Source organism: Lagenorhynchus albirostris, chromosome 14 (genome assembly GCF_949774975.1).
Source record: "Lagenorhynchus albirostris chromosome 14, mLagAlb1.1, whole genome shotgun sequence".
Lineage (NCBI taxonomy): Eukaryota > Metazoa > Chordata > Mammalia > Artiodactyla > Delphinidae > Lagenorhynchus > Lagenorhynchus albirostris.
In genome coordinates, this window is record NC_083108.1 from 29,633,944 (window position 1) to 29,658,142 (window position 24,199).

Sequence of the window (24,199 nt, forward strand, 5' to 3'; positions counted from 1 at the left end):
CATTTGCATGCAATATCTTTTTCCATCCCCTCACTTACCGCCTGTATATGTCGCTAGGTCTGAAGTGGTTCCCTTGTAGACCGCATATATACGGGTCTTATTTTTGTATCCATTCAACCAGTCTATGTCTTTTGGTTGGAGCATTTAATCCATTTACATTTAAGGTAATTATCGGTATGTATGTTCCTAATACCATTTCCTTAATTGTTTTTAGTTTAATATTGTAGGTCTTTTCTTTCTCTTTTGTTTCCTGTCCAGAGATGTTCCTTTAGCATTTGTTGTAAAACTGGTTTGGTGGTGCTGAGTTCTCTTAGCTTTTGCTTGTCTGTAAAGCTTTTAATTTCTCCATCAAATCTGAATGAGATCCTTGCTGGATAGAGTAATCTTGGTTGTAGGATTTTCTCTTTAATCACTTTAAATATGTCCTGCCACTCCCTTCTGGCTTACAAAGTATCTGCTGAGAGATAAGCTGTTAACCTGATGGGTTTTCCGTTATGTGTTAGTTGTTTTTATTTTCCCCTGCTGCTTTTAATATTTGTTCTTTGTATTTAATTTTTGATAGTTGATTAATATGTGTATTGGTATGTTTCTCCTTGGATTTATCCTGTATGGGACTCTCTGTGCTTCCTGCACTTGTTTAACTATTTCCTTTTCCATATTAGGGAATTTTTCAACTATAATCTCTTCAAATACTTTCTCAGTCCTTTTCTTTTTCTCTTCTTCTTCTGGGACCCCTATAATTCGAATGTTCATGCATTTACTCTTGTCACAGAGGTCTCTGAGACTGTCCTCAATTCTTTTCATTCTTTTTCCTTTATTCGGCTCTGCAGTTGTTATTTCCACTATTTTATCTTCCTGGTCACTTATCTGTATTTCTGCCTGAGTTATTCTGCTATTGATTCCTTCTAGGAAATTTTTAATTTCATCTATTGTGTTGTTCATCAGTGTTTGTTTGCCCACTAGTTCTTCTATGTCCTTGTTAAATGTTTCTTGTATTTTGTCCATTCTATTTCCAAGGTTTTGGATCATCTTTACTATCATTATTCTGAATCCTTTTTCAGGTAGACTGTCTATTTCCTCTTCATTTGTTAGGTCTGATGGGTTTTTGCCTTGTTCCTTCATCTCTTATGTGTTTCTATGTCTTCTCATTTTGCTTAAGTTACTGTGTTTGGGGTCTCCTTTTTGCAGGCTGCAGGATCGTAGTTCCTGTTGTTTTTAGTGTCTGTCCCCGGTAGCTAAGGTTGGTTCAGTGGGTTATGTAGGCTTCCTGGTGTAGGGGACTAGTGCCTGTGTTCTGGTGGATGAGGCAGGCTCTTGTCTTTCTGGTGGGCAGGTCCACGTCTGGTGGTGTGTATTGAGGTGTCTGTGGCCTTATTATGATTTTAGGCAGCCTCTGTGCTAATGGATGGAGTTGTGTTCCTGTCTTGCTAGCTGTTTGGCATAGGGTGTCCTGCACTGTATCTTGCTGATCATTGAGTGGAGTTTGGTCTTGGCTTTGAGATGGAGATCTCTGGAAGAGTTTTGCCATTTGATATTACGTGGAGCTGGGAGGTCTCTTGTGTACCCATGTTCTGAACTTGGCTCTCCCACCTCAGTGGCATAGCCCTGAGGCTGGCTGGAGCACCAAGAGCCTGTCTTCTACATGGCTCAGAATAAAATGGGGAAAAGAAAGAAAGAAAGAAAAAAGAAGATAAAATAAAATAAAGTAAAGTAAAGTAAAATAAAATAAAGTTTTTAAAATAAAAAATAATTATTAAGAAAAAATATTTTTAAGTAATAATAAACAAAAAGAAAGCAGACAGAGAGAAACCCAGGACAAATGGTAAAAGTAAAGCTATACAGACAAAATCACACCCAGAAGCATACACATACACACTCACAAAAAGATAAAAAGGGGAAAAAATATATATACATATCATTGATCCCAATGTCCTCCTCCTTAATCTGGGATAATTTGTTGTCTATTCAGGTATTCCACAGAGGCATGGTACATCAAGTTGATTGTGGAGATTTAATCCACTGCTCCTGAGGATGCTGGGAGAAATTTCCCTTTCTCTTCTTTGTTTGCACAGCTCCTGGATTTCAGCTTTGGATTTTTACCCCCCTCTGTGTGTAGGTCACCTGAGGGCATCTGTTCTTGGCTCATACAGGATGGGGTTAAAGGAGCAGCTGATTTGGATGCTCTGGCTCACTCAGACCAGGGGGAGGGAGGGGTACGGATGCACAGCATGCCTACAGTGACAGAGGCTGTCCTGATCTTGCACCAGCCTGAGGCATGCTATGCATTCTCCCTGGGAAGTTGTCCCTGGATCACGGGACTCTGGTAGTGGTGGGCTGCACAGGCTCCCAGGAGAGTAGGTGTGGATAGTGACATGTGCTTCCACACAGGTTTCTTTGTGGCTGCCGCAGCAGCCTTAGCATCCCATGCCCGTCTGTGGGGTCTGTGCTGATAGCCGCGGCTCACATCCATCTCTGGAGCTCATTTAAGCAGCACTCTTAATCTCCTCTCCTCATGCACCAGGAAACAAAGAGGCAAGAAAATGTCTCTTGTGTCTTTGACAGCTCCAGACTATTTTCTGGACCTTCTCCCAGCTAGCCGTGGTGCACTAGCCCACTTCAGGCTGTGTTCACGCAGCCAACCCCAGTCCTTTCCCAGGAATCCTACCTCCGAAACCCAAGCCTCAGTCCCCAGCCCCTGCCCGTCCCGGCAGGTGAGCAGACAAGGCTCTCGGGCTGGTGAGTGCTGGTCGGCACTGATCCTCTGTGCGGGAATCTTCCTAGCGTGTGGAAACCTTTTCTCCTTCACATCTCCCTCCCACTGGTGCAGGTCGCGTCCCTATTCTTTGTCTCTTTTGTTTTTGTTTTTTCTTTTACCCTACCCAGGTTCTTGGGGAATTTCTTGCCTTTTGGGAGGTATGAGGTCATATGCCAGCATTCAGTAGGTGTTCTGTAGGAGTTGTTCCACATGTAGATGTATTTCTGATGTATTTGTGGGGAAGAAGGTGATCTCCGCATGTTACTCTTCCGGTATCTTGAAGCTCCTCCAAGTTGTACTCACTCTGGCACAAGGTGGCCATTCCTGGTTTCACATCAACATGATCTCAGGCACAAACCTCCTTGTTTTTCCATGTTGTCTTTAAGTTACTTGTTGAAAGAACTGACCCGCGGTCCCAAGGACTGTCATGGCTTCAGCTGGTGGGGCCCCTCCATAGCCGGCAGCCTCAGTCAGGCCACCGTCCCCTCGGGCCCCAGGGCAGTTCAGTGATGGACCTCTTTTTCTTTTTGTTTTTCTTTTGTGGTTTGATGGTTTCCTTTTGTATTATGCTTGAGTTCCCTTTTGTTTGGTTTTGGGGAATCTAGTAAGATTTTGATTTGTGATTACCCTGGTTTTCAAGTAAGTTAGCCTGTTCTATATCTACTTGCTTTAGACTGATAGTCATATAAGTTCAAACACATTCTGAAAAAACATCTACATTTTCTTTCACCCCCACCCCCACATTTTATGATTTTGATGTCCTCTTTTACATCTTCATGTTTATCCTTTTTACTTATAATCTATTCCACAATTTCCTTTTGATTTTTTAAATATATATACAGGCTTATTCAAGTGATCTTCAATCCTTTGATATATTTTTTTCCTATTATGATTTTTCTCTTTCCTATAGATTCTTATTTCTTTTCTATTTAAAGAAGACCTTTTAATATTTCTTTTAGGTTAGGTTTAGCATTGCTGTATTCTTTTAGTTTTTCTTATCTGAGAAAATCTTTATCTCTTTTTCTATTCTAAATGGTAATCTTGCTGTGTAGAGAATCCTAGGTTGCAGATTTTTCCCTTTCAGGACATTGAATATATTTCACGACTCCCTTCTGGCCTGCAACATATCTGTAGTGAAATTAGCTGATAGCCTTTTGGTGGTTCCCTTGTAACTAACTCTTTTTTTTTCCTCTTGCTGCCTTTAAAATCCTCTCTTTATCTCTAACTTTTGCCATTTTAATTATAATGTGTCTTAATATAAGTCTGTTTGTGTTCATCTTGTTTGGCACCCTCTGTGCTTCCTGTGCCTGGATATCTGTTTCCTTCTATAAGTTTGAGAAGTTTTCAGCTATAATTTCTTCAAATACATTTTTAATCCCTTTTTCTCTTTCTTCTCTTTCTGTGATCCCTATTATGTTTAGATTGGCATGCTTTAGATTATCCTATAGGTCTTGTATATTACTTTCTTTTATTTGTCTTTTTGTCTGCTGTTCTGATGGGTGATTTCTATTATTCTCTCTTCCAGATCACTTATTCATTCTTTTACATTGCTTAGTGTGTTGTTTATTGCCTTTAACGCAGTATTTATCTCATCAATTGAGTTGACAACCTTGTTGGCTCCTCTTTTTAGTTTCTAGTTCCTTGTTACAGTGATCTGCATTTCTATCAATAGCCTTTTTAAAATTCCTTCAGCACTTTTATTACTTCCTTTCTGAACTCAGGTTCTAGTAGACTAGAGAAGTCTGTTTCATTGTTTGTTCTTTCAGAGGAATTCTCTTGTTATTTTCATTGGGAGAGGTTCCTCTGCTTCTTCATTTCATTTATACTTCTCTGACTCTATGAATTTAGGAGAAACAGTTATCTATTGTTGTCTTGAATGGTTCTTTTTATGTTGGAATGTTGCTGTGTAGGCTGCATGAGTCTATTTTGGTAGGAGGGGCTGTTTTTGTATGGATGCCTACCACATCTTTCCTCAGGTTGTGTTCACTGTTTTTCCCTTGACTGGGGGTGTTATTGGTGATATTGTTACCAGAGCTTGCACTGGGTGTTGGGCAGGGCCTCCTCTTTGCTTCTGTAGTTGTAACAGCCTTGTTGGGAGCAAGTTCTGCTCACAAATTTATGGAATAGAAACCCCCAAATCAGGTTATATACAGTGAAGTAGCAGAACTGGAGCAATCTTACTCCAGGATTGGAGGAAAGGAGGCACTGAGTATTCCTCTTCAGGGGCTGTCCACCAAGAAGTGCAGTCTCTGATACCTGTCACCCATTGTGCATGCTTACAAAATACACTGTTGTTGGCACTGCCCTCAACCCTACCTCAGCTGTGGGAACACTGGCACATCTCTGGATTTCCCTCAGGCACTGTGTTCACAAAACCACCATCACAAATTTGCCAAAGACTGGCACTGGACCCACAGAGGTTGCACACCTGGGTCCACCATGGGAGTGCAGACACCAGCCCTGCCTCTGTATCCATGCATCCACAAAGCCCACCACTGCTGATATAAGACCTGCTCTGGCCACAGGAATGCCAGTAATCCTCTCAGATGTACTGCAGCCTTTTTGGTCAAAAAGCTTCCAGGGGTGTAAATCCATTGAAGTTGCACAGCAGCTGGGAATCAACTCAGATTTCAACCCTGCCTCTGCATTTGGGCAACAAGCAGGTGCTTTCATGCTTCCAGATCTCATAGAAGCAGAGGTGCACCTGCTATTAGCACACCAAGAATGAGGCTGCTATGGATGGGCCACAACCCCCCCCCCCACACACACACACATTTGTGCATGTGTTGACAATGGGACACCCATGGCAAACCTGGACTCTGTCCTGCCCATATCCCCAGTTATGGCCCAGACCACACCCTTCTGTTTCCCTCTGCACAGCCAACCTCAATCTTTTCCCCAGGTATGTCCCCTGAGTTTCATCACCCACTTGCTGCATGCATCTCCAGCAGGCATATGTCTCAAGATGGGGAATGCAGCAAGGAGCCAGGATGATCTGTGCTGGTTTCTCTGTCCTGTCTGCCACAGGCCACCTGTTGCACTCTTCTCTGAGCCTCTGAGTCTCCCTATCTGTCCCAGCTGATCTCGCAGCCAGTGAGAGGTGTTCCCAGGTTGAGGGAACCTTTCCTCTTTCAAGCTTACTCCCAGGGTCACAAGTCCGGTCCCAATTCCTTTCCTTTCTTTCATCCTATGCAGTTGTGTGGTGATCTTTCTGGCAGTTTTTGTTATATGAGATCTGCCAGTGTTCAGTAGGTATTCTGTGAGAATTGTTTCACACGTAGATGTATTTTTTTAAAATATATTTGTGGGGAAAGGTGAGCACCATACCCTTCTAATCTGCCATCTTGATCTCCACTGACCTCATTATTTCATTTATGGCATCTTTTCCAGTCTTTTAACATCTTTGTAATTTTCCATGACCATTATGCTTATAAACCACGGCACTAAAAATTGAATTTAATACTCATATGTAGAAAAAAGCAACACTTTTTTTATCACTTATTCTAGCCACTTTTACACTTATTCTAATGTAAACTAAATTTATATAAATTTATTTAGCTTTTTTTGAAGTCACACTACAAGTTGGATTAAAATTGAATTTGCTGAAGCTCATACAGCTCAATATCAATAAAAAAAAACCCCAATCCAAAAATGGGTAGAAGACCTAAATAGACATTTCTCCAAAGATATACAGATTGCCAACTAACACATGAAAAGACGCTCAACATCACTAAGCATTAGAGAAATGCAAATCAAAACTACAATGAGGTATCACCACAAACTGGTCAGAATGGCCATCATCAAAAAATCTACAAACAAAAAATGCTTGAGAGGGTGTGGAGAAAAGGGAACCCTCTTGCACTGTGGGTGGGAATGTAAATTGGTACAGCCACTATAGAGAACAGTATGGAGGTTCCTTAAAAAACTAAAAATAGAACTATCATACAACCCAGAAATCCCACTACTGGGCATATACCCTGAGAAAACCATAATTCAAAAAGAGTCCTGTACCACAATGTTCATTGCAGCACTAATTACAATAGACATGACATGGAAGCAACGTAAGTGTCCATCAACAGATGAATGGATAAAGAGGATGTGGCACATATATACAATGGAACATTACTCAGCCATAAAAAGAAATGAAATTGAGTTATTTGTAGTGAGGTAGATGGACCTAGAGACTGTCATACAGAGTGAATTAAGTCAGAAAGAGAAAAACAAATATGTATGCTAACACATACATATGGAATATTAAAAAAAATGCTTCTGAAGAACCTAGGGGCAGGATAGGAATAAAGATGGAGATGTAGAGAATGGACTTGAGGACACGGGGAAGGGTAAGTGTAAACTGGGACAAAGTGAGAGAGTGGCATGGACATATATACATTACCAAATGTAAAATAAATAGCTGATAGGAAGCAGCCATATAGCACAGGGAGATCAGCTCCGTGCTTTGTGTCCACCTAGAGGGGTGGGATAGGGAGGGTGGGAGGGAGAAGCAAGAGGGAGGAGATAGGGGGATATATGTATCTGTATGTCTATTTCACTTTGTTATACAGCAGAAGCTAACACACCATTTTAAGTAAATTATATTCCAATAAAGATGTTTAAAAAAAAGCTGGGGCTTCCCTGGTGGAGCAGTGGTTGAGAGTCCGCTTGCCGATGCAGGGGACATGGGTTCGTGCCCCGGTCCGGGAAGATCCCACGTGCCGCGGAGGGGCTGGGCCCGTGAGCCGTGGCCGCTGAGCCTGTGCATCTGGAGCATGTGCTCTGCAATGGGAGAGACCACAGCAGTGAGAGGCCCACGTACCACAAAGAAAAAAAAAAGCTGGAAAAGGGGAAGACAATTTAAGTCCAATAATTCATTCTGTAAATAAATGGCAAAATACAAAAGAAGCTAAAAAAATACCAAGTTTCCTCTTCATCTTGGTTGCAAACTTTTAAATATTCAGGTATTTTGAATGCCTGTGGACTAGAAAAGGAGGAGAAAGGCCACTAAATTTTTGTCCAAATAACTTTTTTCTTCTATAGAGGAGACTAAGAATAAACTGAGATGGTTGAATTGCTTTAATAAAGCAAGAAAAAACTGCAATTCCTGATTATGTGAACAATAAGGTGTTGTTTGTTAGCTTTAGAGATGGGGAAATAAGAATATCTCAGAATACTGTTTTGAGCCTTGTTACTCTGGGAAGGTTAGATTTTGTTCTTCTGAGAAGACAGAGGGTTTGATGGGATGATATCATCAAATTCTAGGATTTCAAATTGCTTCCATGACTGAAAGTTTGACAGTTTCAAATGGAATAAAGGTGTTCCTTACAAAAGCTGCATAAGAACAAGTAAAAACAGGCTAGAATAATTTTTGCGTGTGTGTGAAAAAGACAAGCTTTATTGAGCCCCCAGCCCTAATTCTCTTTCTCCTGCACAGTCTGGGTTCCCCAGAGACACCCAGTCCAGCAGGCAAAAATGAGACCCACTTTCCGGCCAGCAGGGGCATCTCTGCAGATGGTAGAGGGTTTGCCAATGTGCTGGTTGTTGCCACCTCTGAAGGGATGCTCAACAGGGTTCATGGCCACACCCCATATGCATGGCCAACAATTCTTCTTTGCCTTATACTTGTGGTAGGCAGAGCTCGCCTTCAGAATGGGCTTGTCAACGTGGCCACCTCCAGCCACCACACTGACAACAGCTCTGTTGATGGAGGAGATGACCTTCTTGGAGCCCAAGGGCAGTTTCACTCTGGTCTTCTTTGTCTTAGGGTTGTGGGAGATGACAATTGCATAGTTCCCAGAGGCTCTGGCCAGCATGCCCCGATCACCAGGCTTCTCCTCCAGACAATATACGATGGTGCCTTCGGGCATGGTGCCCACCAGCAGCATATTGCCGATGTTGAGCTGGGCGTTCTTGCCATAGTACAAGAACTGGCCAGTGTGGATGCCCTCGGCAGCAATGAACAGCTCCATCCGCTTCTTAAAACTGTACGGATCCTGGAAGACCACCTTGGCAAGGGGCACACAGCAACCCGGGTAACAGATGATGTCCTTCACGATGTCCTTGATGTAGCCGTGTCACTTGGCGAAGTCCACAGCTTGCAGACACGTGATGCCCTTTTGGTGGTTCACACACACGTGAAACACGGCGCCGGCACCCTTTCTCTGCCTAGGGATCACGCGGCCCATCATGGCAGTCTGCTTTTGAGTGCAGCCAAAAGAGCAGGCTAGAATAATTGTAAATGACATTTATCTCTAAATATTCATTCAACTAAAATCAGAACATAAGAGGGCAGTGATGTGAAACAAAATGCTTATAACAGAAAGTAACATTTTATAGATATTTATCCTGCTTAGTTGGACATTTTGACTAACTTCATACATTTTTAAGAAAAAATATCATGCTTTCTTAATTATGATCTTTCTTGATATTCAAATATTTTCATTCTTCACTAAAGACTTATTAATATTAACTAACTTGATTATAAGATTTGAATTTATTTCCTCCTCTACCACCTCTTTTATCTTCTCCATCTCTTCAGTCTTTCTAATCCATTTCTCAGGATTTTTGCTTACACTATTCCCCAATCAAAAATGTTCTCACCTCTTTCTGAGGAAACACTAATCACTTTATATACTTTATTCAAATCCTCACTATTACATACAGTCCTCCATGACTATCATAAGCTGTGTTATCACAAATTCATGCTGCTTTCCTAATTATCAAGTCTAAAGGCATATTTTCATTACTCATCTTCTTTGTGCTATTTACTACATTTTAAGGTGGTTATCATCTCCTCAACTTTGACATTATCTTCCATAATGACTTTTGTTGTGAGCATGTCCTACGGTTTTGTCTGCTGTCACACCTGAGTCCATTTTGAGTGTCAACTTCACAAACCATAGTCCTAATTAAGGGGCCCTGTAGAGTAAGCATCACATTTTTTTTCTCCTTGATATGACCTTCTAGGTATACCTCATTGGCCCTAAGATGGACATCTCTCCAAACAGCAGCCAGCAAACAGGAGAAGTTTCACAGAGGGGTATCCCTGCACAGAATGTGGGAGCAGAAGTATTATAGCAATATAGAACATGATTTGTGTAAAACATCTGTTTTGCATACATCATCTCACAATCTAGCACTCTGTGAGATGTGGCAAAGAATTCATGTAGCTTAGATTCTGCTAAGTATCACCTAATTAGAAGTAAACTCTTTTACACAACTCTGTTACTACCTACATCTTCAAGCTTCTTAGTTCCTTGATGCCTTGGTTAAAATAGTTAAACAAAAACCTAGGGAAGAGGAGCAGTGGTTAGGTTCTGACCTATAGCATCAATTCTAGTGTAGCTGATATTCCCAGACACTAGAGAGCCTGGTCTTCTATAACCCAACACAAACCAGTTGTGCTCCCACTCACCTCTTCATTGTATGTCAGAGCAGTTTACTAAAAATCCCCAGCTCATGACAAGATCATTCCCACTTTCACAACTTTTACTTTTTTGATCTTTTCACCAGGCAAGCCTTTGACTTCTCACTTCTCTAGAAAAATTCTACTTATTCTTCCAGGCTCAAGTGCCACCTCTTTAAACAAGTATTTTCTGTCCATTCACCTTAATGCCTAAGACCGCTTCCCTTCCTGTGAGTTTTTGTTGAATCTGTGGTCTCTTCCTTTAAGCTGGCTGCACAATGAATGACTTATGAGATTTTTTAATTTTTCAAATGGTGGTGTCTTCTCCCAACTGAATTTCAGGTGCAGTGAGTACCATAAACACATTTAACCTTTTCTTGTATGTATCAGAGCACATAGAGAACGTTAGTGAACTGATTGAATTAAATTGAAATAGATGGTATAATATCAACATGCCCAACTTTGACTATGTGCAGAACACTCTTGGCTGGAGATTGGATTTTTATTCAGTACACCAGCCCTACTAAAAATCTTAAATCAATAATATTATCTGTTTTGCTACTGGTATAAATATTTTACATAAATTCTTCTCCCCCTACCAGTGCCCTTTGGTAGTGCCCTCCCACACTGAATCTGGAGTGGATTTGCAAGTTGTTTTGGCCAATAAGAGTTGAAAATTTTTTCACAAGAAGTCTTTATCAGTCTTTTTCTGTTTTTTGGAACCAAGAGACTACCATGTGTCAAAGCAGAGCAAGCTTCCTGCAAGAGAAGAGATTATGTAGAGCCGAGAGAAGAAAACCCAGCTGAGGTTCTGCAGCTCAACCAGCCTGCCAGCTGACATGAGAGGGAGGCTATCTGGACCATTCCCTTTAGCTGAGCTGACTCAAACCAAAAAAGGCACGCATTCTACACACAGTATCATGAAAGATAATACTGCTTGTTTGGACACAAAATATTTATTTATGTGACTCATTTTTGTAAATTTAAGACATAGATGTTGTTTACAAAGATGCAGAAGTTGTTCATATCACAAATCAATTAAAACATACATCAACCTACAGTGAAATAATGTCATGGCTGATGGAAATGGAAGTACATACATCTCTCCAAACTTATTTGAAATTTTAAAGATTATTGAAACTTTCCTTTGTTTTCTTGCCTTTTTTTAAATGTGTTTGCTTTTGCCTACAACAAGCCAAACAGTAAGCCTAACCATTTTTAAATTTTAGCCTTTATTATCAATTCAAAAATAAGACTTTAAATATTTCTTCTTTAATGAGAAGTAAACTATATTAAAATTTTCTTTGTTTCTAGAAACAAACATGACAAATGGGCCTATACAAGAAACTTAAAATTTTTTCATGACATGTTTTTAAGAAAGCAGGAATCAGTAATACAGCAGGTCTGAGTTATATGTCAAACATATGAGAGTTTAATATTTAAGTTTGTTAAGGTTGATTTTCCCATTATATTGTAAAATTATCAAAGGCAAGAATCCTGTAATAAGCATTTTAAAAATTATATTAGTTTCAAGTGTACATTATTATAATGTGACATTTGTATATCCTACAAGTTGATCACAGCCACAAGCCTCGTTGCCATCCATCACCATCACCTCGTTGACCAACTTTACCCATCTTGCTCAACCCCCAACTCCCTTTCCCTCTGATAACCACTAATCTTCTCTCTGTATCTATGAGTTTGTTTTTTGTTTTATTTAGTTTGTTAGTTTTTGTAGTTTTTTTTTTTAGATTCCACATATTAGAGATATTATATAGTATTTTTCTTTCTCTGTCTGACTTATTTCACTTATAATAAAACCTTCAAGGTCCATTCATCTTGTGACAGATGGCAGAATTTCATTCTTTTTTATAGCTGAGTAATATTCCTTTGTGTGGGTATATCACCTCTTCTTTACCAATTCATCCACCAATGGACACTTGGCTTGTTCTTCTGTCTGATAGTTTCTTATTAGTGTATAGAAATACCACAGATTTCTGTATATTGATTTTGTATCCTGAGACTTTACTGAGTTCATTTATTAGTCCTAACAGTTTGTCGGTAGAGTCTTTAGGGTTTTCTGTATATAGTATCATGCCATCTGCAGATAGTGACAGTTTTGCTTCTTCATTTTTGATTTGGATGCCTTTTACCTCTTCTCCTTGTCTATTTACTGTGATTAAAACTTCCAACAGTATGTTGAATAAAAGTGGCAAGAATAGGCATCTTTGTCTTGTTCCTCACCTTGGAGGAAAAGCTTTCAGCTTTATACCACTAAGCATGATGTTAGCTGTGAGTTTGTTACATATGGCCTTTATTATGTTGATGTATATTTCCTCTATACTTTGTTGAGAGTTTTATCATAAATGAATGTTGAATTTTGTCAAATGCTTCTCCTGCATCTATTGAGATGATTATATAAATTGTATCCTTCATTTTTATTAGTATAGTGTATAACATTGATTGATTTGATATTTTTGAATCATCCTTACATCCCAGGAGTAAATCTGACTTGATTGTGTTATATGATTATTTTAATTTGTATTTGGATTCTGTTTCCTAATATTTTGTTGAGGGTTTTTGCATCTATGTTCATCAGTTATATTGTCCTGTAATATTCTTTTTTAGTGATATTCTTGTCTGGTTTTGGTATCAGAGTAATGCTGACTTCATAAAATATGTTTAGGCTTCCCTCCTCTTCAATTTTTAAGAAGAGTTTGAGAAGGATAGGTATTAAATCATTTTTAGATTCTTTTTTTTTTTTTTGAATTTGCCAGTGAAGCTGTATGGTCCTAAGCTTTTGTTTGTTGGGAGATTTTTTATTACCGTTTTAATTTTCTTACTAGTAATTGGTCAATTCAGATTTTCTATTTCTTCATGATTCAGTCTTTGAAAATTGTATGTTTCTAAGACTTTACCTATTTCTTCTAGGTTGTCCAGTGTGTTGCATAATTGTTTGTAGTAGTCTCTTATGATCCTTTTTGGTATCAGCTGTAACTTCTTTTTCATTTTTGATTGTAATTATTTGGTCCTCTCTCTTTTTATCTTGATGAATCTGGTTAAAGCTTTATTGATTTGTTTATATTTCTAAATAAATTCTCTAAGTTTTATTAATATTTTCTATTGTGTTTTAGTCTCGTATTTATTTCTGCTCTGATCTTTATTATTTCCTTTCTTCTTCTACATTTGGGCTTACTTGTTCCTCTTTTTCTAGTTCCTTTAGATGTACATTTTACTTGTTTTTAGCCACTACGTATTGGCATCTTTTCTGTTAGCAAAAGCTAATCAATTTCTGAAATGTTTTTAGGATGACAATGACACCAGATTGTATTAGTCAGAGGTGGAAGATTTAGTGCCCAGGTTATAATCTGAGGAGCACATGGAAGCACAACCTTCTTTTATGAGATGCCTGTTCCAGCCTGGAATTCTCTCACTGCAGACTACCTGGGAGGATAATAATATTACAAATTTAGTTACACAGTTTGTTCTGCTGATTTTATTTAGTCAAGCATCTAATTCTTGAGAACATGAGATACAAGACAGTCTCTGTATTTTCTGGAAGAGTTTATATAATATTGGGATTACTTCATAATTATGAGGTAGAACCATCTGCAAATTACTTTGAGTCTTTTATATATTGATGCTGATTAACTTTTCACAAGTGATTCAAATCTTTAATGGTTATAAGACTGTGATGCGTTTTACACTTCTACTTTTCCAAAATTTCATAGGTTATATTTAAAAGGAAATTTTCTACTTAATTTACATTTTCAAATTTATATTTTTGTATATTTTTAAAGAACTCTTTCACTATTTCATATTATCATTTTTTCTAAATTTTTGGTAAATTTTGTCAGTCAATTATATCTATTTCAGTAGATTTTTCAAAAAAAGTTTGCTTTTGATTTTGTTGACTCTCCATTTTAATTTCAATAGCAGTTTATTTATTACTTTCTCTGTTTTAATCCCTTTTATTTACAGTTGTTCTTTTAAATATCTCAAATTGGATATTTAGCTTATTAAATGTTGGTTTCTTTTTTTCAAATATAAACCATTTAGTATGTTGGAGAAGGAAATAATTTTCCTCTACCCTTTCTAGGTTATGGCTAGCCTAATAATTAAATTGACAAGAGACAAATTAACAGGAATAAATTAAATTTGTTACATGCATATGGGGGTACCATTAGAAAAATGAGACTCAAGAACAAGTTAGAAAATTGAAGTTTATATACGATCTGAGAGAAGGAGAAAGGGGTAGGGGCTTGGGACTTCACAGAAGAGGAAGGCGATTCATATGGAGATGAAATAACAAATGTTTGGTAAGCAAATTGTTTGCTGTGCCAGGCAAAGACAATAAGACACAAAGCAACAGAGTCTGATCTCTAGACCCCACTGAATTATCCTACCACACCAAGTCCATATTTTTTATAGATATCTGTGGTGATAGTGCTCTTGCTGGACCAAGCCCTTTACCAAAATTATTTTAAGTAGTTAAGGAGGAGATTAAAAAAAAGACTTCCTGGGTCTCCTGTTTCTTAAAATTAATCAGCCTAAACTAATCCTCATGCCAAAAGGATACACTTTTGGGTATCAAATTTTGCTCCCTTATAAATGTAAGTGTAAAACATTTCTAAATGATGCTATTTAGACTCTACAAGTTTTGATGTGCTATATTTATATTATACTTATTTCAAATATTTTCTATTTTCCATTGTGATGTACTATTTAGTTTGCTTTCCCTTAAGCATTTAAGCTAAGATGTTAGCATTAAGTAAGATGTAAGCATCAGTCTATAATATGTGACATTTTCTATCAAAAAATATCTATTGTCTCAACCCAATTTTGGCAATACAATTCAATAAAATTGATGGTAAGAATTTGCCATGGCACTGCTTACATTATAGAGTTTATTTGATTTTTATTTAGGATAAAATTGAGTTCTACACAAATATTGGCATCTGAAGACTCTGCCTTAATGTATATAAATAAAGTTTTTGCTTTCTATTTGTTTTTTAATATTTAAGGAGTATACACTGTGTGTCAGCTAATGTGACAAATGTTTCAAATACGGAATCTCTTTCATCTTTTATTTTTTTATTTTTATTTATTTTATCTTATTTTTATTTTTGGCTGTGTTGGGTCTTTTGTTGCTGTGCATGGGCTTTCTCTAGTTGCAGCAAGTGGGGGCCACTCTTCATTGTGCAGCAGGGACTTCTTATTGTGGTGGCTTCTCTTGTTATGGAGCATGGGCTCTAGGCATGTGGGCTCAGTAGTTGTGGCTCATGGGCTCTAGAGCGCAGGCTCAGTAGTTGTAGTGCTTGGTCTTAGTTGCTCCGTGGCATATGGGATCTTGCCAGACCAGGGCTTGAACCCATGTCCCCTGCATTGATAAGTGGGTTGTTAACCACTACACCACCAGCAAAGCCCTCATCTTTTATTTTAAGATAACTTATCTGCATTTCTCCCAAACTTGTTACATACAAATTAAATAGATTACTGTTCATATGCAGTTATCTAACTTTCAGATTTTTGAATCAAATTAAAGAATAAAACCAATTTTGTTACAGAATGTAATAATTCAGACATTCACCTATTGTTCTATTTTTTTTAAATGTGTGTGTGTTAAAAGAAATGAATAAAAATAATAAAAATAAAGCAGGGTAATGAAAAAAACACTCTCACTATTCAACTTTGAGGCAGGAGGTAGATGGGCTCCAGGTAGGACATTTACAACTGGCCTTCTGTTTATATTTCATGGGGCAGGAAAAAGTGGGCTTCAGGCCAGACACTTACAACTAGCCTCCTGTTTGCATTTCCTGAAACAGAAGATAGGTGGGCTTCAGGTTAGACATTTAAAATCAGCCTTCTGTTTGCTCTCTGAAATGAAGCAATGACAGAGACAAGGTAAATAGCCAAGCTTTGTCTCTTGTGGACGCTTTAAGACAACAGTCATAGCAAGAACAAAAAGGAGCAAAACCTTGTTTGAGTAAAGGATCAAGAGAACACCGCTTCCCCCCGCCCCCGCCCTTCCTTGAGGCAAGGGAGATACTATGCATGCGCAGAGAAGCTCCTTGCGGGTCAAAAATCAGGGGACAATGCCAGGCCATAATGAGTCTTGGTTCTCCCAGATGCCTTTTCATTGAGATCCATCTTGGCTAGGAGGTGTGTGTGCACCTAGGGGTCAGGTACTGAAACAAATTAGTCACGGAGACAAAACAAGATGATTGGCCAGAAGGAAGACAAAGACCTGAAAGAACTGCCCTATATAAATGACTTAACTGCTTCTTTACTGTGCTCCTCCTCATTAGGGAGGACACCGACACCCTTTCTCTCCAGGTGTGCATCTCTGCCTTGCTTCTATCTTAACTAAACAAACTGTTTCTCTGTGTGCTCTCCCATTTGTTGTTCTGTGACTCTAATAATAAACTTTTTACCTGTTTTTACAGTTTTGTCTCTGTGAGAAATGCATTTTTCACTGGGGGCAAGAGCCAAGGAAAAATAGCTTCTAGCCTCTAGCCCTTGCTGGTCTGGTGGCTAGGATTCCTGGTTTTGTTCCAGGCTACCAAGGTTCAATTCCTAGGCAGGGAATTAAGATCTTGCTTCATGCCACCTCTCACTGCTCCCTCTCTGAGATTAATTTGATTTAATAGGGAAAATACATTCCTTTTTTAGATTTGTTGAAAGTAACTCCATTTAAGTAAAATGATACCTGTAGAGTTCTTTGAAGATTTCACATTTTCTGATAAAATTTCAGGCATAGAAAAGCACACCAGACTAGTCCTAAGCCCTTCCATGCAAAAAATAGTATAGCTACAATTAGTGATTTTGCCTGATGTTAACAAATGCCTGAGGGCATCTCAATCTCTGCAGACAAGTTCTCCAGGATTTAATTATCTCTATATTCCTATTCTTCATAGAACTATACTGTTCCTAACATACCTTGCTTCAGACATAGGTCAAAGTATGCAACTGTCAATTTTTAATATTCGTGATATTTTTTAACAAATGAAGTGTGCAAGAAGACTGCAGTACTGGAGGTTGTAGGAGCCAGTGCATTTATGGAAGAGATAGCTTAGTTCATTGAATAATAATTTGAAGAACTCAGGGACACAGGAATTTTGTTCTTAAATCTCAAGAACTGTTTTCTCTCTTTGCTTGTGATCATTAGGAGAGAGAAAAAGAAGTGAGCATTCTGGGTTTTAGTTCTGTCCTTATTATCTGTTATCTCAGTGCATCAATTTTGCACATCACTGCACTTTTCAATTTTTTTCATCTTTAAAATGGAAAATCAAACTGGCTGAACTATGTTTCCTCTAGTTTTAGAAGTCTAAGCTATGATTATGGTTATTATGGAAATTTTCATTAAATTTGGACTCATTTTTCTTAAAAGTAGATTGCTGAGGGAAATTTAATATTTTGTTTTATTATAATATAAATATGTATATAGATGAAATTCTATAACTTTTTAAATTATATCATTTTCATCCTTGAAAAAAAATTTTTTTTTGTCTATGCCAGTGACATGGAATACATAAAGTCATTTTGAAATGAATTCCTGTAAGTAAGTTACACAGTTCTGAAACTTATAGTAGATTTTTCCAGCTTTCAGGTGGCATTTTGGTGCTGTAAATCAAGCATTTATTTGGTATGCTGGTTATTACAACTTCCCATAGTACCAAACTACGTACCTTTTCTTTGCCTCTGGAGAATATATCTCTTTACAAATATGTTAGAGTCAATTTTTAAGCAAATTGTACTTTTAGGTTTTTTGAGGAATCTCTATACTGTTCTTCATAGTGACTGTATCAATTTACATTGCCACCAAAAGTGCAAGAGGTTTCCCTTTTCTCCATACCCTCTCCAGCATTTAAGGTTTGTAGATTTTTTCATGATGGCCATTCTGATTGGTGTGAGGTTATAATTAATTGTAGTATTGATTTGCATTTCTCTAATAATTAGTGATGTTGAGCATCTTTTCATGTGTTTGTTGTCCCTCTCTATGGCTTCTTTGGAGAAATGGCTATGTAGGTTTTCCACATATTTTTCATTTTTTTTAACATCTTTATTGGAGTAAAATTGGTTTACAATGGTGTGTTAGTTTCTGCTTTATAACAAAGTGAACCAGTTATACATATACATATGTCCCCATATATCTTCCCTCTTGCATCTCCCTCTCTCCCACCCTCCTTATCGCACCCCTCTAGATGGTCACAAGGCAACCAGCTGATCTCCCTGTGCTATGCGGCTGTTTCCCACTAGCTATCTATTTTACGTTTCCTAGTGTATACATGTCCATGTCACTCTCTCACATTGTCCCAGCTTACCCTCCCCACTCCCCATATCCTCAAGTCCATTCTCTAGTAGGTCTGCACGTTTATTCCCATCTTGCCCATAGGTTGTTTTTTTTTTAACATCTTTATAAGGGTATAATTGCTTTACAATGGTGTGTCAGTTTCTGCTTTATAACAAAGTGAATCAGTTATACATGTACATATGTTCCCATATCTTTTCCCTCTTGCATCTCTCTCCCTCCCACTCTCCCCAACCCACCCATCTAGGTGGTCAAAAGGCACCGAGCTGATCTCCCTGTGCTACGTGGCTGCTTCTCACTAGAAACCTATTTTACATGTGGTAGTGTATACATGTCATGCCACTCTCTCACTTTGTCCCAGCTTACCCTTCCCCCTCCCTGTACCTTGAAGTCCATCCTCTAGTAGGTCTGCATCTTTATTCCCATCTTGCCCCTAGGTTCTTCTGACCATTTTATTTTTTTTATATTCCATATATATGTGGCATTTGTTTTTCTCTTTCTAACTTAGCATATGGTATTTGTTTTCCTCTTTCTAACTTACTTCACTCTGTATGACAGTCTCTAGGTCCGTCCACCTCACTACAAATAACTCAATTTCATTCCTTTTTATTGCTGAGTAATATTCCATTGTATATATGTGCCACATCTTCTTTATCCATTCATCTGTTGATGGACACATTGGTTATTTCTATGTCCTGACCATTGTAAATAGAGGGATAATGAATATTTTTGTATATGACTCTTTTTGAATTATGGTTTTATCAAGGTATATGCTCAGTAGTGGGATTGCTGGGTCGTATGGTAGTTCTATATTTAGATTTTTAAATAATCTCCATACTGTTCTCCATTATGGCTGTATCAATTCACATTCTCACCAACAGTGCAAGAGGGTTCCCTTTCCTCCACACCCTCTCCAGCATTTATTGCTTGTAGATTTTTTGATGATGGCCATTCTGACCGGTGTGAGATGATATCTCATTGTAGTTTTGATTTACATTTCTCTAATGATTAATGATGTTGAGCATTCTTTCATGTGTCTGTTGGCAATCTGTATATCTTCTTTGTAGAAATGTCTATTTAGGTCTTCTGCCCATTTTTAGATTGGGTTATTTGTTATTTTAATGTTGAGCTGCATGAGCTGCTTGTAAATTTTGGAGACTAATCCTTTGTCAGTTGCTTCATTTGCAAATATTTACTCCCATTATGAGGGTTGTCTTTTTGTCTTGTGTATGGTTTCCTCTGTGGTGCAAAAGCTTTGAAGTTTCATTAGGTCCCATTTGTTTATTTTTGGTTTTATTTCCATTTCTCTAGGAGGTGGGTCAAAAAGAATCATGCTGTGATTTATGTCTTAGAGTGTTCCGCCTATGTTTTCCTCTAAGAGTTTGATGGTGTCTGGACTTACATTTAGGTTTTAATCCATTTTGAGTTTATTTTTGTGTATGGTATTAGGGAGTGTTCTAATTTCATTCTTTTACATGTAGCTGTCCAGTTTGCCCAGCACCACTTATTGAAGAGGCTCTCTTTACTCCACTGTATATTCTTGCCTCCTTTATCAAACGTAAGGTGACCATATGTGCATGGGTTTATCTCTGGGTTTTCTATTCTGTTCCATTGATCTATATTTCCGTTTCTGTGCCAGTACCATACTGTCTTGATTATGGTAACTTCTGAAGTCACAGAGCCTGATTCCTCCAGCTCCATTTTGTTTTCTCAAGATTGCTTTGGCTATTCGGGGTCTTTTTTGTTTCCATGCAAGCTGTGAAGTTTTTTGTTCTAGTTCTGTGAAAAATGCCAGTGGTAGTTTGATAGGGATTGCATTGAATCTGTAGATTTCTTTGGGTAGTATATTCATTTTCATAATGTTGATTCTTCCAATCCAAGAACATGGTATATCTCTCCATCTGTTTGTATCATCTTTAATTTCTTTCATCAGTGTCTTATAATTTTCTGCATACAGGTCTTTTGTCTCCTTAGGTAGGTTTATTCCTAGATATTTTATTCTTTTTCCTGCAATGGTAAATAGGAGTGTTTTCTTAATTTCATTTTCAGATTTTTCACCATTGGTATATAGGAATGCAAGAGATTTCTGTGCATTAATTTTGTATCCTGCTACTTTAACAAATTCATCAATTACCTCTAGTTGATTTCTGGTAGCACCTTTAGGATTCTCTATGTATAGTATCATATGATCTGCAAACAGTGACAGCTTTATTTCTTCTTTTCCAGTTTTGATTCCTTTTATTTCTTGTTCTTCTCTGATTGTGGTGGCTAAAACTTCCAAAACTATGGTGAATAACAGTGGTGAGATTGGACAACCTTGTCTTTTTCCGGATCTTAGTGAAAATGATTTCAATTTTTCACCATTGAGAATGATGTTTTCTGTGGGTTTGTCATATATGGCCTTCATTATGTTGAGGAAAGTTCCCTCTATGCCTACATTCTGGAGGGATTTTATCATAAATGGGTGTTGAATTTTGTCAAAAGCTTTCTCTGCATTTATTGAGATGATCATATTTTTTTCTCCTTCAATTTGTTAATATGGTGTATCACATTGATTTATTTGTGTTTATTGAAGAATCCTTGCGTTCCTGGGTTAAACCCCACTTGATCATAATGTATGATCCTTTTAGTGTGCTGTTGGATTCTGTTTGCTAGTATTTTGCTGAGGATTTTTGCATCTCTGTTCATCAGTGGTATTGGCCTGTAGTTTTCTTTCCTTGTGAAATCTTTGTCTGATTTTGTTATCAGAGTGATGATGGTCTTGGAGAATGAGTTTGGGAGTGTTCCTCCCTCTGCTATACTTTGGAAGAGCTTGAGAAGGATAGGTGTTAGCTCTTCAATAAATGTTTGGTAGAATTCTCTTGTGAAGCCTTCTGGTCTGGGGCTTTTATTTGTTGGGAGATTTTTAATCACAGTCTCAACTTCAGTGCTTGTGTTTGGTCTGTTTATATTTTCTATTTCTTGCTGGTTCAGTTTCAGCAGGTTATGCATTTCTAAGAATTTGTCCATTTCTTCCAGGTTGTCCATTTTATTGACATATAGTTGCTTGTAGTAATCTCTCATGATCCTTTGTATTTCTGCAGCGTCAGTTGTTACTTCTTCATTTCTAATTCTATTGATTTGATTCTTCTCCCTTTCTTTCTTGATGAATCTGGCTAATTGTTTATCAATTTTGTTTATCTTCTCAAAGAACCAGCTTTTAATTTTATTGATCTTTGTTACTGTTTCCTTCATTGCTTTTTCATTTATTTCTTTTCTGTTCTTTATTATTTCTTTCCTCCTGCTAACTTTTGGGGTTTTTTTGTTCTTCTTTCTCTAATTGCTTTAGGTGTAATGTTAGGTTGTTTATTTGAGATGTTTCTTGTTTCTTAAGGGAGGATCGTATTGCTATAAACTGCCCTCGTAGAAATGCTTTTGCTGCATCCCATAGATTTTGGGTTGTTGTGTTTTCATTGTCATTTGTTTCTAGATATTTTTTTATTTCCTCTTTGATTTCTTCAGTGATCTCTTTGTTATTAAGTAGTGTGTTGTTTAGTCTCCATGTGTTTGTATTTCTTATAGGTTTTTTCCTGTAATTGATATCTAGTCTCATAGCATTGTGGTCAGAAAAGATACTTGATATGATTTCAATTTTCTTATATTTACCAAGGCTTGACTTGTGCCCCAAGATATGATCTATCCTGGAGAATGTTCCATGAGCACTTGAGAAGAATGTGTATTCTATTTTTTTTGGATGGAATGTCTTATAAATATCAGTTAAGTCCATCTTGTTTAATGTATCATTTAAAGCTTCTGTTTCCTTTCTTATTTTCATTTAGGATGATCGGTCTATTGGTGAAAGTGAGGTGTTAAAGTCCTCTACTATGATTGTGTTACTGTTGATTTCCCCTTTGATGGCTGTTAGTATTTGCCTTATGTATTGAGGTGCTGCTTTGTTGTGTGCATAAATATTTACAATCGTTATGTCTTCTTCTTGGATTGATCCCTTGATCATTATGTAGTGTCCGTCTTTTTCTATTCTAATAGCCTTTGTTTTAAAGTCTATTTTGTCTGGTATGAGAATGGCTACTCCACCTTTCTTTTGATTTCCATTTGCATGGAATAACTTTTTCCATCTCCTCACTTTCAGTCTGTATGTGTCCCTAAGTCTGAAGTGGGTCTCTTGTAGACAGCATACATATGGGTCTTGTTTTTGTATCCATTCAGCCAGTCTATGTCTTTTGGTTGGAGCCTTTAATCCATTTATATTTAAAGTAATTATTGTTATGTATGTTCCTATTACCATTTTATTAATTGTTTTTGGCTTATTATTGTAGGTCTTTTCCTTCTTTTGTGTTTCCTGCCTAGAGAAGTTCCTTTAGCATTTGTTGTAAAGCTGGTTTGGTGGTGCTGAATTCTCTTAGCTTTTGCTTGTTTGTAAACTTTTAAATTTCTCTGTCAAATCTGAAAGAGATCCTTGCTGGGTAGAGTAATCTTGGTTGTAGGTTTTTCTCCTTCATCACTTTAAATATGTACTGTCACTCCCTTCTGGCTTGCAGTGTTTCTGCTGCAAGATCAGCTGTTAACTTTATGGGGATTCCCTTATGTGTTATTTGTTGGTTTTCCCTTGCTGCTTTTAATATTTTTTCTTTGTATTTAATTTTTGATAGTTTGATTAATATGCATTTTGGCATGTTTCTCCTTGGATTTTTGCTGTATGGGACTCTCTGTGCTTCCTGGACTTTATTAAATATTTCCTTTCCCATATTAAGGAAGTTTTTGACTATAATCTCTTCAAATGTTTTCTCAGTCCCTTTGTTTTCCTCTTCTTCTTCTGAGACCCCTGTAATTCAAATGTTGTTGCACTTAATATTGTCTCAGAGGTCTCTGAGACTGTCCTCAATTTTTTCATTCTTTTTCTTTATTCTGCTTTGCAGGAGATATTTTCACTATTTTATCTTCCAAGTCACTTATCTGTTCTTCTTCCTCAGTTATTCTTCTAATGATCCCTTCTAGACAATATTTAATTTCATTTATTGTGTTGTTCATCACTGTTGTTTGCTCTTTAGTTCTTCTAGTTCCTTGTTAAATATTTCTTGTATTTTCTCCATTCTGTTTCTAAGATTTTCGATCATATTTACTATCATTATTCTGAATTCTTTTTCATGTAGACTGCCTATTTCATCTTCATTTTTTAGGTCTGGTGGGTTTTTGCCTTGCTCCTTCATCTTCTGTGTTTCTCTATCTTCTCATTTTGCTTAACTTCCTGTGTTTGGGGTCTCCTTTTCACAGGCTGCAGGTTCATAGTTCCCATTGATTTTGGTGTCCATCCACAGTGGCTAATGTTGTTTCAGTGGGTTGTGTAGGCTTACTTGTGGAGGGAACTAGTGCCTGTGTTCTGGTGGATAAGCCTGGCTTTTGTCTTTCTGGTGGGCAAGTACACATCTTGTGGTATATTTTGGGCTGTCTGGCCTTTTTATGGTTTTAGGCAGCCTCTGTGCTAATGGATGGGTTTGTGTTCCTGTCTTGCTAGTTGTTTGGCATAGGGTGTCCAGCACTGTATCTTGCTGGTCGTTGAGTGGAGCTGGCATTGAGGTGGAGATCTCTGGGAGATTTTCACCATTTGATATTACATGGAGCTGGAGGTCTCTTGTGGACCAGTGTCCTGAACTTGGCTCTCCCACCTCAGTGGCACAGCCCTGATGCCTACCTGGAGCACCAAGAGCCTGGCTCCCCAAGGCTCAGAATCAAAGGG

The 24,199-nt window shown here is 37.8% G+C and overlaps 1 pseudogene; it reads right to left on the bottom strand.

Moving 5' to 3' along the window:
• Positions 1-8,132: 8,132 nt before the first annotated feature.
• On the bottom strand, positions 8,133-8,934 carry LOC132503960 (large ribosomal subunit protein uL2-like; annotated as a pseudogene).
• Positions 8,935-24,199: the final 15,265 nt, after the last annotated feature.